The 14,291-nt window shown below is 45.1% G+C and overlaps 1 pseudogene; it reads right to left on the bottom strand.

The window, feature by feature from the left end:
* The window catches only part of LOC102826568, a 13,608-nt pseudogene extending 341 nt beyond the window's left edge, over nucleotides 1-13,267 (bottom strand).
* Nucleotides 13,268-14,291: the final 1,024 nt, after the last annotated feature.

Below are 14,291 nucleotides of genomic sequence, written 5' to 3'. Positions count from 1 at the left end.
AGCTGGAATGTCTTCCAAGACTCCCTGCCAGAAGCCATACAGCGCGTCCGCCTAGGCTATTTTCCAGCTTCAGACTGAAACTTGAGCTCACAGAACAACAGACACAGACAGAATGGCCACATATGTACACAGACTTACCGGCTAGTGACAACCCTTCAGTTCCGGAGGTCCTGGGGGTTTTGGGGATCCCGTTCGAGGCCCCAAATGTTATGCCCAGAGTTCAGGGTCCCCAAAAACCACCCGAGGAGTCGATGCAGAAGCCGGTGCAAAATGCAGAAGCCGATGCAAGTGCACAAGTGTTGTTTATTCAAGCTCGAGCCAGGTCTCTAACCATATCCGACACAGCAGAATAGGGATAGAGGCCCGAGCTCTCTGGTTGCAATTTTTTATAGATTTTTACAAACAGATTCGGGGGTCTTCTACCTAACTTCTCTAGCATTGGTTTACACTTGGTAAGGTACAAGATTACACAATTCGATTGGCCACTACCTATAGCTAGGATAGCTTCATTAGGATAAGGAAGACGTTATGCTAGCACAGTTTAATTAGGGTAAGGAAGACATACATTATCTAGCCTTGGGTTTGTCAGGAGAGTTTATCTCTACTTTTATGGCTCGTAGGGGAAGGGGGTCATCTTCATCTGGTACTAACTGACCAGGCACACTCCTGAAACAGGGATACGTGCTTTAGCCTAAGTAGAAAATGGAGTTTTCTTCTTAGGGTCCCACACCGGGGAAGCAATTTAGCAGGAGAGGTTAATCCTTAGTGCCATCTTCTGTATCTTTTCCAACTGGGTCTACATCGACAGGGATGGTTACCCTCAAAACCCAGACTTCACCAAAGTTAAGATGCCTGCAGACTCCCTGAGAGGAGGGAGCATGCTCACATCAGGTTTAGACCGTAAAATGCACATTCTCATGACAAAATTGAAAGAGCCAGAGGACATTGCCTCAGAGCTCATTGGTGAGGATTTGTGGGTGTGTGCATGTGAGCTTGTGAGAGTGGCGTGGAGAAGAGGTAACTTAGGAGGTCCCCATGGCTGAGACTGGGCCAGAGATCACAGTAGTCTCATGCTCCACTCCTGGTTGAGAGCTCTGTGTAGAGGATCACGGGATGGAAATCTTGGTAATGTGTTTCATGGTGAGGAACTCTGTTCAGCTGTTGGAAACAAAAAAGAAAGGTAGTCATGGTGCTCGACTTTTCTCCTCTTCCCGCTCTTCACCAACACTGGAATGTGATGAAGCTCAAGATCATCCACCTCCAGGTCTGGTGCAGAAATTAGAAAGGCAATCAGTTGTCCTTTAAGAACACTTAGTGCCTTAAAGCCCATGTCATCTCCTGACCAGCCATCTGGATCTCCAGCCTGTCAGGAACATGATCGAATCCTGGGGGATGTTCCTGATTACCAACCTGTGGAGGCTTGTGAATAAGATCCTTGGGCGGATCCTCATCATCAGGTTACCCTGGTTCCAAAAGAGCCCTGGCTAGCTGCATATTTAAAGGCCCATAGTGGTTCCAGATTAACAGACCTAGTCTTCTCCCCATCAGCAGCCCCACACCCCTTTATCCACCCCTGTCAACAACCCCACCTACTCCCTTATCTGTTCCATATCCATAGCCCTGAGCAACCCCTGATCATTACTTCCCTACCTAGATCTCTTTGGAATTGTTTTAGGAGTATTTACCTAGCATTACTTAAGAATAAATTCTTTTCCCTTTACCTCAGTGGATCTTTTATTATTATTATTATAGTAAATTTTTGACTGTGCAGTTAATGTTTGCAATTTTTAAAGTTAATTGGTTAGAGTTGAGCATTTAAGAATTCAGTTGGAATGTTTTTAAAATGTCTCCCAGCGAGATGGATCAGCAATGTGGCTGTATCAATGGGCTCAAGCCCGGCAACAATTATGAGGTGGGTCCAGGACCGGGCAGTGTTTCGTTCTGTTGTGCATAGGATCGCTATGAATCAGTACAGATTTGATGGCACCTAACAATAATAACAATTATCATGGCTTTATGTACATTCACAATTGTTTTGAAGCATAACCAGTATCTAGTTGTAGAACACTTCATCAGAACAGAGATGCTGTGCACAGTAAGCAGTTCTCTGAATGCCCCTCCCCCTGGTCAGTGCACTCCATATTTGACTCTGTGTGTGTGGACTTCCTGTTCAGGGTGTCTGTTCTACATCGAAATATGAACCGATGTGATGGCATGCAGCACTCAGCCTTTCATCTGCTGTTTAGTCTAACTGAGTTTTCCTTCACTGAACTTTATGAAATATGCTGCTGCCCAGACTTACTCTAGCTGCGAGTTAGCAAGATTCCCAGGGTATTTGCAAGCACATAAAAGCTACCCGGCTTCCTGGTGAACTTGTAGGGTCATCCCTGTTGGAATCTAAACATCACCTGGTATCTCCTGGAAACCAGGGATTTGACAAAGGGATGACAATTGTGTAGTACACATGCCAGCATCCTACTAACATTGAGCAAGATCATTGTTCATCTGACTTTTTCTAACATGCTTCTGCACGCTGTGGTCCAGGTAGTTTTCATGCACACAGAAGAAATTGTCTAAAAGTTAAAAATGGTTTCTGATTCCTGCCAAAAAATTGTTGTTTCCTAATATGCAGCAGGCAAAATGGAGCAAAAAAAAGTAAACCAATTACAGTTGAGAAGATTCTAACTCAATGAAACCTTTTATGTGTCTGAGTTGAATTGTGCTCCATAGGGTTTTTAGCTTCTTGCTTTATAAAAATATATTTCATTGAGTTTTGGGTTAAAATTGACACAAGTTAGGCTCTCATCTGACAATATCTGCATAAAATGTTCAGTGACATTAATGACCTTTAGTGACATTTTAATCTTGAGTTGTTTGTCCTGTCTCCAATACTCTAGTTCCTCTGCCCCTTATCTTTGCTTTTGAAAAACTGCTGACCTTTTGGTTTATGCAGATGACTTTTAAGTGGAGCACCAGTCTTACAAACAATATCCTTTATTTTGTGTGCCTCTCTGTCATTTCAGTAAAAGGTGATCTCTGGTGATATGCTCACCCTAAATTTTTAGAAGGTCTCAGAGTAATTCTGTGTTCTCTATTTTTCCATTAGTTCTCTATTAGTCTGGCTTTTTGTTTGTTTGTTTTTCCCTTCACTTTTTCTCCCATTCTACTGGGGACAATCTATTATGATCCTGGTCATAAGAGTCAGTGTGGTAGCTGGGCACCATCTAGTTCTTCTGGTCTCAGAGTAGACAAGACTGTGGCTCATGTAGATTTGCATCTTCTGAGCTTTTGGTTACCCACTGACTCTCTTGCCCCTGATAAGTAGAGATGTGTAGTTGTTTTAGATATCAGTTTGCAAGTGTTTAAGTCTCAGCAACTACTAAATTCACTAGGATGCAGATCATGCGTTCTGTGAACTCTCTTATGCCAATGGATTCAGCTGTCCCATGAGACTATGCTTCTAAGCTTTAAACCCCAGAAAATCAGTCTTGGAAGGTGTTTGCTTATGTCTAAAGAGTATCCATATTTGTATCTTCAATGAAAGTATGTGCCTACCTTCTCCTGTTTGAATTATACATGCGTATAGTGCGGCGCTGTGGGCGAATGCGTCAGATTTCCCAGTCGTTTGAATTGCAAGGTTGGTGTACTGAAGCTCACCAACCACTTCTTAGAAACCCTATTCAGGGTTGCATTCAACTCGAAGGCACTTAACATGAACAACATCAATATTGATGTGATACTGTAGTGTTAACACTCTACCACAAATTCAGCTTGAGCCACATGTTTGCTGGTTTAGACTCACCAGTTGCTCCTTGGAAACCTTAGATAGAGTCTTTATGAATGGAAACTGACTTGAGAGCACTTCACAACAACAACAATCGATACTTCTAGGACTCCTAGTATGGCACTGTAGGATCAGCACTGGGCTATGAATCACAGGGTCTGCAGTTCAAACCTACCGGCAGCTCCTCAGAAACCCTACACAGGGTGACTATGAGTCAGAACCAACTCGACACTTGACAACAATCGGTACTTCTGCATTCCTGGTGTAGTTCGATAGGATGAGCACTAGACTGCTAACCACAAGGTCAGAGGTTCAAACCCACCAGCCACTCCTTGCAAACCCTATACAGAATTGCTGTGTATTGACTCGACAGCATTTAACAACAGAGATCCTTCTGTGGGTTCATGAAAAAAAGTCAATTTTCTTTCAATTCCATTATTCCATGGACTTGTTGATCCCCCCTTGTATATGCTCAAACACTCGCTTTTACTTTGGTGTGCTGTGCTCACCATACCCACATTCTGTAACACTTTTCTCATCACCAAAAATAACACATCTCCACAGCATACTTCCTCCCCATTCCTCCCTTCTGGGTAACCACCAATAAACTTTGGTCTCTCTCCTCTTTAAAGTGTTCAAAAGCAAAGTTATCACTCTGATAACTTAGTACACCTGACCCTAGCCTTGGCATTTTCAATGACCTCATATGCATGTGAAAGTTGGACAGTGAATAAGGGGAACTGTGGAGAATTGAGGCATTTGAGTAATGGCGTTGGAGAAGAATACTGGAAGTTATTATGGACTGCCATCAGATTCTTGGATGGTGAGGCTTTGCCTCTCATACTTTGGACATATTATCAGGAAGGGACCAGTTCCTGGAGAAGGACATTGTGCTTGGTATAGTGGGGGAGAGTAAGCAAAGAAAGAGAAAGACCCCCAGGGAAATGTATCGATACATGACAGCAGCAGTGAGTGCAGCATGGGGCAGTGTTTTGGTCTGTTGTACATAGGTCACTATGAGTTGGAACTGACTCTATAGCATCAAACAACAACAACAATAATGGTGAACTTCCTTTTCCCTCCTCCTCCTCTGGGTAACCAGCAGTGAACATTGGTCTCCGTATAGCTATCTACTCTTCTTATAAAAGAAGGACCATACAATACTTGTCCTTGCAAACAAATGGAACTAACCATTCCTCCCATGATACACTCTACTCAGCTAAGGGTTAGTAATTCCTTGTGGTGGTCAAACAGCACTCAGACACCATACTCATAGGCATGCAGTTTATTAGGGAAGTTAATAGGCTCAATTCTGGGCAGTTCAGCCAGTCAAGACAGCCTCTCCTCAAAAACTTAGTGTGGGAATCTATCTAGAGAAGCAGTGGCACCAGAAATGGAGGCAGAGATGATGATGTGGAGAGAAGGAGTGGCTGGGGACTCTAGACTCAGGCAGGGAGAGGAGCTATGTGCTGATGGCTAGGGGTGGGCATGCAGGGTGTACCCTTTGGTTGTTTGATGATGCATGCAGGAGATTGTGATCATTGCAATGAAATGAAAAGAATGGGGTAGGGGGGTTTCTGGCCAAGTTTAAAATCAGGAAAGGTGAGAACCAGGGTTGTATCCACTTGCCATTAATAAATATGCATTCAGAGAAGAATCCATGGATCTAGACTATGTCCCACTCTTCATCCCATACCGATTCTGCCTGTCTCTTTGTCCATGAATATAATCAAAGAATACTCTTATTCCAACGTTCTGTACATATCATTATTTACAACTGTCTCCTTTAGCACATGCATACCTCTGTGTGACTTCATTTGTCTTTATCACTCTTCTGCCAACCTTCATCTTCTTGTATATTGGCCTCTCTTCCCATCACCCTACTTAAAAAGTGCCTCCTGTTTAGCTACTTGGTAATGTTTCTTATTTCAAAAGGTAGCTTTAAAAAAGTACACGTGCCCTCTGGGTCTTCAACCATGGAAATGTTTCAACCCTCATGGGATTTGTGGTCTCTTACGAACTCAAGGGATGCCACACACGCTGGATCCCCAAAGTGAGCTATCCTGCCTATAAAACTTTTCATGTATAGGAGCATTCAATGGTGCTTCTTGCCTTCTAGTTCCCATTAAATCTCTCCTTTCTGCCAGTTCTTATTAAAGTCTCTGGATTCATGAAAACACTGAGTCTCCTGGGATTTCTGTGGACCTAGCAAGTTGAGTGTGCAGAAAGTTGAAATTGCTTTTCACTATGGCTTGACTCAGGAATGTCAGATAGTTCATAGCTACTGTTCTCAGATGTCCATAATGTAGGATATGCATCTACTTTAGTCTTATTATGCCAAAGCCTTAGAAAAGTACCAAGCCTACTGAAAGCACTCAATAAAAATTTGAATGACAGAAACCAAGGAAATGAGTCTTTCTCTTGGCTACAAGGTATATGAGAAGTTGGGTTCTTTTAAAAAAAATGATTAAATGCCATTTGATTATTGCCTTAGAGATTAAAGCTGCACAGTAAAACAGACGCCATGTTTACCAATGGACCAGTATATCTTTGGATGCTAGATGAGCAAAGACATAGCTTTCATTAGTATTTCTCCAGGAAAGACTTGGCTGTAGGATGGACGTGGATGCTTTAGTACGTGGACTAATGTTGTGCACTTGCTGTTGGGTCAGCGCCAACTCATGAGCTCCTGACATAAAATTGGTACAAGACAGTGCCAGGTCCGGTGCCACCTTCATGATTATGTACAGTAACAGTCCTGTGGTCATTTCCTCATTCTGTAGCCATTCACCCAACCCAAATCCCAACCCCAATCCTAACCCCAACCCACTGTCCTCTAGTAGATCCTGACTCATAGCCAACACTTTAGAACACAGTGGGACTTCTCCTTACGATCTCAGAGACTAAATATGTACAGCAGTACACAGCATTTTTTTCCTCCCTCAGAGCGACTGGTGGGTTTGAATTGCCATCCTTGTGGTTTACAGCTCAATGATTGCCCTGCAGGGCCACCAGTCTGCTGTGGAGAAGGGTGATTGTTGTTAAGTGGTTTCCAGTCAGTTCCCTCTAATAGCCACCCTGAATAAGGTTTCCAAGGAGCCGTTGGTGAATCTGAACCCCTGAACTTGTGGTTTAAACTGAACCTGTGTTCCTGTGCTTTATCCCACAGTGCCACACCAAGATTACATGTGGGCAAGGGTTAGAGAGATGGAAATGCCTCCCTCACAAATATATATCTCAATAGAGGATATGTTAAGAGAAACAGTTGGTTCATATGTTGATATTTTTGCTTTATAATGCTTCATATAATTTCATATAGACCTTGAGTACATCACAACTGGACTTAGAGACCATCTCAGGAAAAGATTTGATGTGTTAGAGACCAATGACCAAAGATCAGTAGAGTTGTGGGATGATAAGCAAAACATCATAGATGAAGAAAGCAAAAGGTCTTTAAAACAACAGGGAAGTCAAATCAAGGTTCCAGAAGCTGTCAGAAAAGACTCTCAATCTTGCCCTTGATTTTAGATCAGCTAAAGTGACTGAAAGAAATGATGACATCAAAATGTTGAAGAGAAATTTTCTCAAGGGACCTCAATAAGACAGTCAAGCTTTATAATAAAATGGGCAAAGACCTGTAGTTAAAACCCAAAGGAAGAACATGTCATACATTTCTAAACTGAAGAAAAAATCAAGCGTAAGGTTACAACATTGAAGGATTCTGTGATCAAAGTACTGAATGTAACTAGAAAAATCTAAAGATGGATGGAATACAGAGGCTAATTCTATCCAAAAGCATTATTTGATGTCGAATAATTTCAAGAAGTATCATATGAACAAGCACCAATTATACTGAAAGAAAAAGTCCAGGCAGTACTGAAGGAATTTACAAAATCAAGGTTCCAAGAATTAAGGGAATACCAGTTGAAATCTTTCAACAAATTGATGCATCCCTGGAGGAGCTCCCTCTCCGAGGTCAAGGAATTTGGAAGACAGCTACCTGGCCACCCATCAGAATAGATCCATATTTTGACCCTTCCAATGAAAGGTGACACAACAGAATGTAGAAACCGTCCAACTTTATCAATATCAGACCCACGTCAAATTTGGTTGAAGAACATTGCAAAAGGATTGAAGCAGTACATCAATAGGGAACTGCCCAGAATAGCATCTGGATTCAGAAGAGAATATGTAAACAGACATAAAATTCCTGAAGGTAGTTGGAACTTAGGTGAAGGCAGAGAATACCAGAAAGCTATGTGGAAAGCTTCAACTATGTGGATCACAACAAACTATGGGTAACATAATATTTTTCTTTTTTGAGCTGAAGAAGGAATTTATTTGTATGTACAAAGAAACCAGCTGCATAGAGTAGCACAATTTGGTAGCCAGTTCTTTGGCCTTTGTCTTTTCCAACAGGTGAAGTGAGACACCGATTTGGGGCCTAATACATTGCCTCCGCAGTGACGTCAGATCTCGCGCATCTGTCGTTGTAATTGGTCTGGATAGCTTCTACCAACTTCTCAGAGATCATTTGTCTTCTGACTTCACCTGTGTGAAGGCCACAGTGGTACAGGTCTTCTTGTGGACCCTCCATCCAAGTAAGGCTTTGACCATGATGATTTAGTGGGAAATACCCATTTTACTATAAAAAGCCAGCAGGAAGACAACCAGCTCAATGGGGTTCATGTCCTGTGTGATCACCACCAGCTAGGCCTTCTCGTTCTCCTCTAGAGAGGAGATAGCGTTGACCCTGCTAACAGAATGCAGGTATCTTGGTGGGGACATTCCCTTTGCCAGCACCTTCTTTTGATCTGTGGCCAGCGGCTCGTCCTCCTTCATCTTCTCCTGCTTCATCTTGGGCCTGTATTTGTGGGATGCTTCAGTAGCTAAGTGTCTGTCTGTCTCTCCAAGTTGTGGGTAAACTAGTTAATGGCAGGGGGCAGTTTCAGCTCTTTGTGGAGGATAGCAGCCAGATATAGTTGGGCCATTTGACAAAGCAGTGAGGTCCCTTTTGAGTTAGGTGTCCCAAACTTTGGGCCTTTTCTCAATCAGGGGCTTCACTACATTCTTGACCTCTGGCTTCTTGATAAAACACAGAGGAGGGACATACTGTCACAGGCCACCCCATGACACACCAGGAAATTCAGAGGAAGGCTCTGGGAAGGATCAGAAAGAATTCAGGGTGTTGGGATGGAAATCTGCTCTGGATCCTGAACCTGTCAGGGGAATGAGCTTCAAGTGGATTCCCTCTCACAGGAGAACAGTGTCAGTGCTGAGACTCAGGCCTCATGTTGTCTAAATGGGTGAAGCTCTCAGTAGACTAGGGGAGAAAGAGGCTGTTGATCTGGAAACCCATCAGTTGATCAATCAAGAGCAGCTAAGGGGCACTAAATCTGAACTCAAATATGGCTGTGGATTTGCAGCCAAGGAAGGCTAAAGACAGGGATGTGACCAGGATCCCCCACTGGCTATAAGTCAGTAGCATCACCTGGGTGAAGACAACGAACCTCCTCGGCTGGAGACCAGGGCAGCTGGTCAGGAGAGGCCCCGTGCTGTAAGGCATTAAATGCCCTCAATGTAGGACAAGTGCTTGACCTTCTGATTTTGGGACTAGACCTGGATATGGATGAGCCTGGGCTTGATCACACTGCAGTGTTGGTGTTGGCTTTTAAGCCTGAAGAGAAAAGTTAAGCACCATGGTTGCCTTTCTTTTGTCCTTTCCAACACTAGAACAGAGTTCCTCACCACAAAACACATTTGCCAATCACCCGTAATCCTCTACACAGAGCTCTGGGAGCATGAGATTATTGTGATCTCTGGCCCAGTCCTAACCATTGGGATCTCCTAAGTTACCTCTCCCCATGGCACTCTCACAAGGTCACATGCGAACAGACACACATCCTCTCCAAGGAGCTCTGTTGTCAGTGTCCTCTAGCTCCTCCATCTTTGTCATCAATGTTGGACGCTAAGGCTACGTCTCATCCTACTAAAAAAGGAAGACTTTTAAAATGACTTTTGTTATGAGAATGTGAATTTGATGGTCCAATCCTGACATGAGCATGTTCCCTCCTCTTGGGCAATCTGCAGGCATCTTAACATTGGCGAAGCGTGGCTTTTCACGGAAACCTTTGTTGTAGATGTGGACCCTGTTGACAAGAGATGCAGAAGATGGTTCTAGGGATTTGTGGAGAGAAATAAGGTCAATGATTGACCTCTCCTTCCATATTGTCCTCCTAGGGCATGCCTGAACATGGCCTTGCCTTTCCAATCAGCCTTCCTATGATTCTCTTATCACTGGCCAGTCTGGTCTCATCCTTGGGGAAGCATCTGAACAAAGGGAGTTCTGCATCAATGGTCTTACCACCTTTTCCTTCCTTAGAAAACCAGAATTAAGACCCTGTGTGTCACCTGGTTTCTCCCTATGGGAAATTCATCTCTGTGGGCAGGGAGGAGTGCTTCTGTGTGTCTACCTTAGAGCCTGGCACACTGGATGTTCCAGGAACAGCTGACACTGAGGAACACAGACTCCATCATCTCCCCTAGCCTGCCTAGACCCTGAGCTTTGTACCCAGAATGCTTCCTGAGTCTCACTCAGAGCTGACTGCAGGGCCTCTCCTCTCACTGAGAAACTCCTGAGGAACAGGGGTGCCATGCAGCTCAGTGCCCACAACAGGCAAGGGATGAGTGACAGGTGTTTCTCTCCAACTCTTCCTTTAAGCCATCAATATGGGAAGGATCATGCAGAGGTGAAAGTGGTCTGCAGATGCACAAATTCTACCAGGGACTGGCTGAACCCTAAGGTTTGCTTTTACTCCTCAAAACATCTTTCTGTGACTGCATTATTCCTGTAGGGGGCACTAGGAAGTCAATCCTACAGGCTGATGTTGATATGAGGACTGGGATACACCCAGCCACAAAACAGACGTAATTGCCCACAGCTCACAGCCTAATATAAACAGAGGAATTCCAACTTCTCATTCACACTTTGAGATGCTGCACAGGTCCGAGGTCCAGGGCAGACTGAGGATAGTTCTGTCCACACCTGGAGGAGACATGAGGGTGTACAATCTCAGGGGTTCTGGGCTCCACCTGCTAAGAAGGCTGCTATTTGTGTGTGAGTCCCAATTAGAATGGAACCCAAGAGAGCAGGATTGTCTGCCTGCTTGTTCACTGAATGCTACCCAGGGCCTACAGCAGTGTCTGCAACAGTGGGGGCTTAAGAATGATTGTTACATGGATGAACCCAAACAGTACCTTCCCAATATCTATGTGTCCTGGAGGCACTGTGTCAGCTCTCAGGGTGGCTTCTTCTGGCTACAGAAGGCGGAGACACCTCTAGACGTACTCTGAGCCCTAGTTACTCATGAGAAACAGGTATATTTGAAGGACAGGCTGGTCCACACACTTTCTTCGTGGAGGAGAGGGAAACTCAAACTGAGAACACCCAATATCTCTATTCTTCTGATGGTCAGGGGATACACTTTTCAGGACTTGTCTCATAGGGTTCTGACAGTCATTCTCGTGCCTTGGCTTCCTTACCTCCCCATTTCTCAGAGGAACAAACTGAGGTTCAGAGATGTGAAAGGACACCTCACTGGTAGGGATAGAATCTCACTGTGCTGCTGGGGACAGGACACTCACCACAGGAGTAAGGGGCACAGCACTTCCTGGGTGGTGGCAAAGCTTCAGAATGTTGCCACAAATGTGTCCATGGAGAAGTGGTCACCCTCCAGGTAGGTATCTGCAAGGCTCTCTCCCAACTTATAGAGGCTGCTGGTGTGGATGGTTCTTAGTGAGCAGGTCTCATCGATTTCTTGGTCTGAAACCAAGGCACATTGGAAGTTACAGGAGAGGGACATACTGTCACAGGCCATACCATGACCCATGAGCAAAATCAGAAATAAAGCTGTAGGAAGGATCAGCGTGATATTAATGAGATGTGGTAGAAACCTTCTTCAGATAATGATTCTGTCATGGGGACTGAGCTTTTAGTGAGTCTCCTGTTCACAGGAGAGCAGGGTCACTGGGAAGAGAGGCCCTTCGTGAGTGCTGAGACATAGGCAACTTGGTGCCTACAAAGCTGAAGGTCTGGGTAGTTCAGTGAGAGTGGACAAGAGGCGGTGTCCTGATCTGCAGCTACAAAGCCACCCCAGAATGCTGATCAGGGGTACCCCATGCTTTACACGGGGAGCAATCCAGCTGTTGCTCTGGAGCTGCCCTAGTGCTGATCAGGAGGCCCCTCAAATCATCATGTCGAGGAGCTACGGGGTTGTAAATGTGGTCTCAGAGGGGTTGTTCCTTTGCTGTCAGGGAGGCCAATTACAGGGATCCACCCAGGGCTGTGGACCAGAAGCCTCCACTGGCTGTAAATCAGGAGCATCACCTTGGTGTACACCATGAGCCTCCTGTGCTGTAGATCCATACGGATGGTCAGGAAAGACGTCAGTCTGTAGGTCATTGACTGCCCTTTGGGACGTTGGACACGTGACTGGAGTTCTGGAACCTGGACCAGAGCAGGAGAAGGGTGGTCCTGGACTACTTCCAGCTCCAGTGTTGGTGTTGGCTCTGGAGCTGGAAGAGGGGACAGAGGAGACCATGAGCTTTTCTTCACACCTGTTCAACACCTGCCAACATTCCATCTCCATGAAGAATCCTCTAAAGATTTCCACAGCAGTGTGGCACTGGAGGATAAGCAGTCGACCACAGTGGCAGTTAGAAACAGAAGGCCGATGGGTCACACTCACCAGGAGCTCTTAGAATTCCTTATACATGTTTGTATGACTGTGAAGAGACTTGATGGCACTTAATAGCAACAAGAAGTCCTCCCATAGAACACTCAACCAGTAGTGGAGTATGAGGTTACCTGAGCTCACGTCCAGTGCCTGCTGTGGGGTCCTCCCCAGTTACTGGTGCCCCATACCTCTCTCACAAGCTCATATGCAGGCTAGTGTGCCATCCTCACCTCCGTGCTCTCCCTCAGTGTCCTTCAGGCCACGAAACTGAGATAGGAGATAGACGACATGCCTCCACAGTCCAGAAGTCAGCTGGTTGATTCTGAGGCACTCCTCCAGCTCCTTCAGAGTGGTGAAGGGCAGAGACTGATCAAAGTCCTCCCTGTCCTTGTTGAACCAGCTTGTTAAGATGAAGGAGATAGCTCTAGGAAATTGGGGGTAAACCCAGAGTCAGAAAACTGGCCTCTCCTTCCATACTGTTCTGCTCAGGTTCCACTACAAGGAGCTAAGTCACACCCTCACCCGATCTACGTGAGGCTCTCTAGGCAGAGTCAGGACTGGTCAGCAGCTGTGCATAGACCTCAATGTAAGGGAACACTCCATCAATGGTCCTACCAAGTGTCCTTCCTCATGACACAACAATGATGATGGACAAGGAGATGGGGACAGGGAGGCCTCAATGATTGTCGGTCCTGAAGCAACAACAGCAGCCTCATTGTCATCAACCTCATCACCTTGCCTCTGCCATGTGTGCCCAGATCATGTGAGTCCTGCTTCCCTGACCCCAAATTGACAGTGTCTTATCCCAACAGCTTGCTGCCTCACCAGTTCTATCTTCTATTCCTCCCTGTCCTAATTTCCAGGGACCCCATAAGGACAAGAGCTACCAGGGCCTGGGTGTGCTATGACAGGAAAAGGGGTGTGGGGCTGCCCAGGTGGGAATCACAGTGTGGCCTTGCCTCCTGCTCTGGGTCACTCTGTGTTACCTTTAGCTTCTTGTAGGTCCAAGGCCGGTGGCATCAATGTTGGACGCTAAGGCTACGTCTCATCCTACTAAAAAAGGAAGACTTTTACAATTTGTTATCATCAGATAACATTTGAAGAAGAGAAACAAAAAGAAAACTTTTTCCCTGTTAGAGCGTCAGCCACTCAAATGAGCTTGATTGGCAGTTTTCTATAGAACATGGTGCCTGATTGGCAGTTTTCTGTGTTCCAAGTTCTGTGTATTGCATTGCTAAGGAAGTGATGTCATATCCTGTGTCCCCTGCCCTGAGCTTGACCTCTCATAAGAACTCATCCAAATCCCCTCTGTGCAGCTGAATGCTCAGTGCTCCCCATGCCATCTACCTAAGTGCATACAGTGACAACAACACACACCACCTTAGTGATTTGGGAAAGCCTGGGTTTAGAAGCTTTGAGCAGACAGAGCTGGCCAGACACAAATTTATCCTCTATCCACTCTGGGGTCTTGAATACATCATTGTGTTTCTGATTCTCCACAGTCTCCCCACCTCCACAAAGGGATCATGCTGGCATCTTTGTCTGCAGGTCAAGGTTAGAGAGCAAATATGAAGGTATTCATCAGTATCACACATAGCTAATACATACATTGAGAAATGAAAGAATTATAAGCAAGGATTGGAATCAACATGTTCTTGTTAAGGGCAATCATTTTGGTTCAAACTCAGAACCAAACACTGTGTGATATTCGTCCTGGTCTCACTGCTGAGCAATGTGGCACCGTGATGAAAATGCATCCTGTTAGGGATCTT

This window comes from Chrysochloris asiatica, unplaced genomic scaffold (genome assembly GCF_000296735.1).
Source record: "Chrysochloris asiatica unplaced genomic scaffold, ChrAsi1.0 scaffold00186, whole genome shotgun sequence".
NCBI lineage: Eukaryota > Metazoa > Chordata > Mammalia > Afrosoricida > Chrysochloridae > Chrysochloris > Chrysochloris asiatica.
The sequence above is the reverse complement of the archived record's forward strand: the minus strand, read 5'-3'. Positions and strand labels throughout refer to the sequence as shown.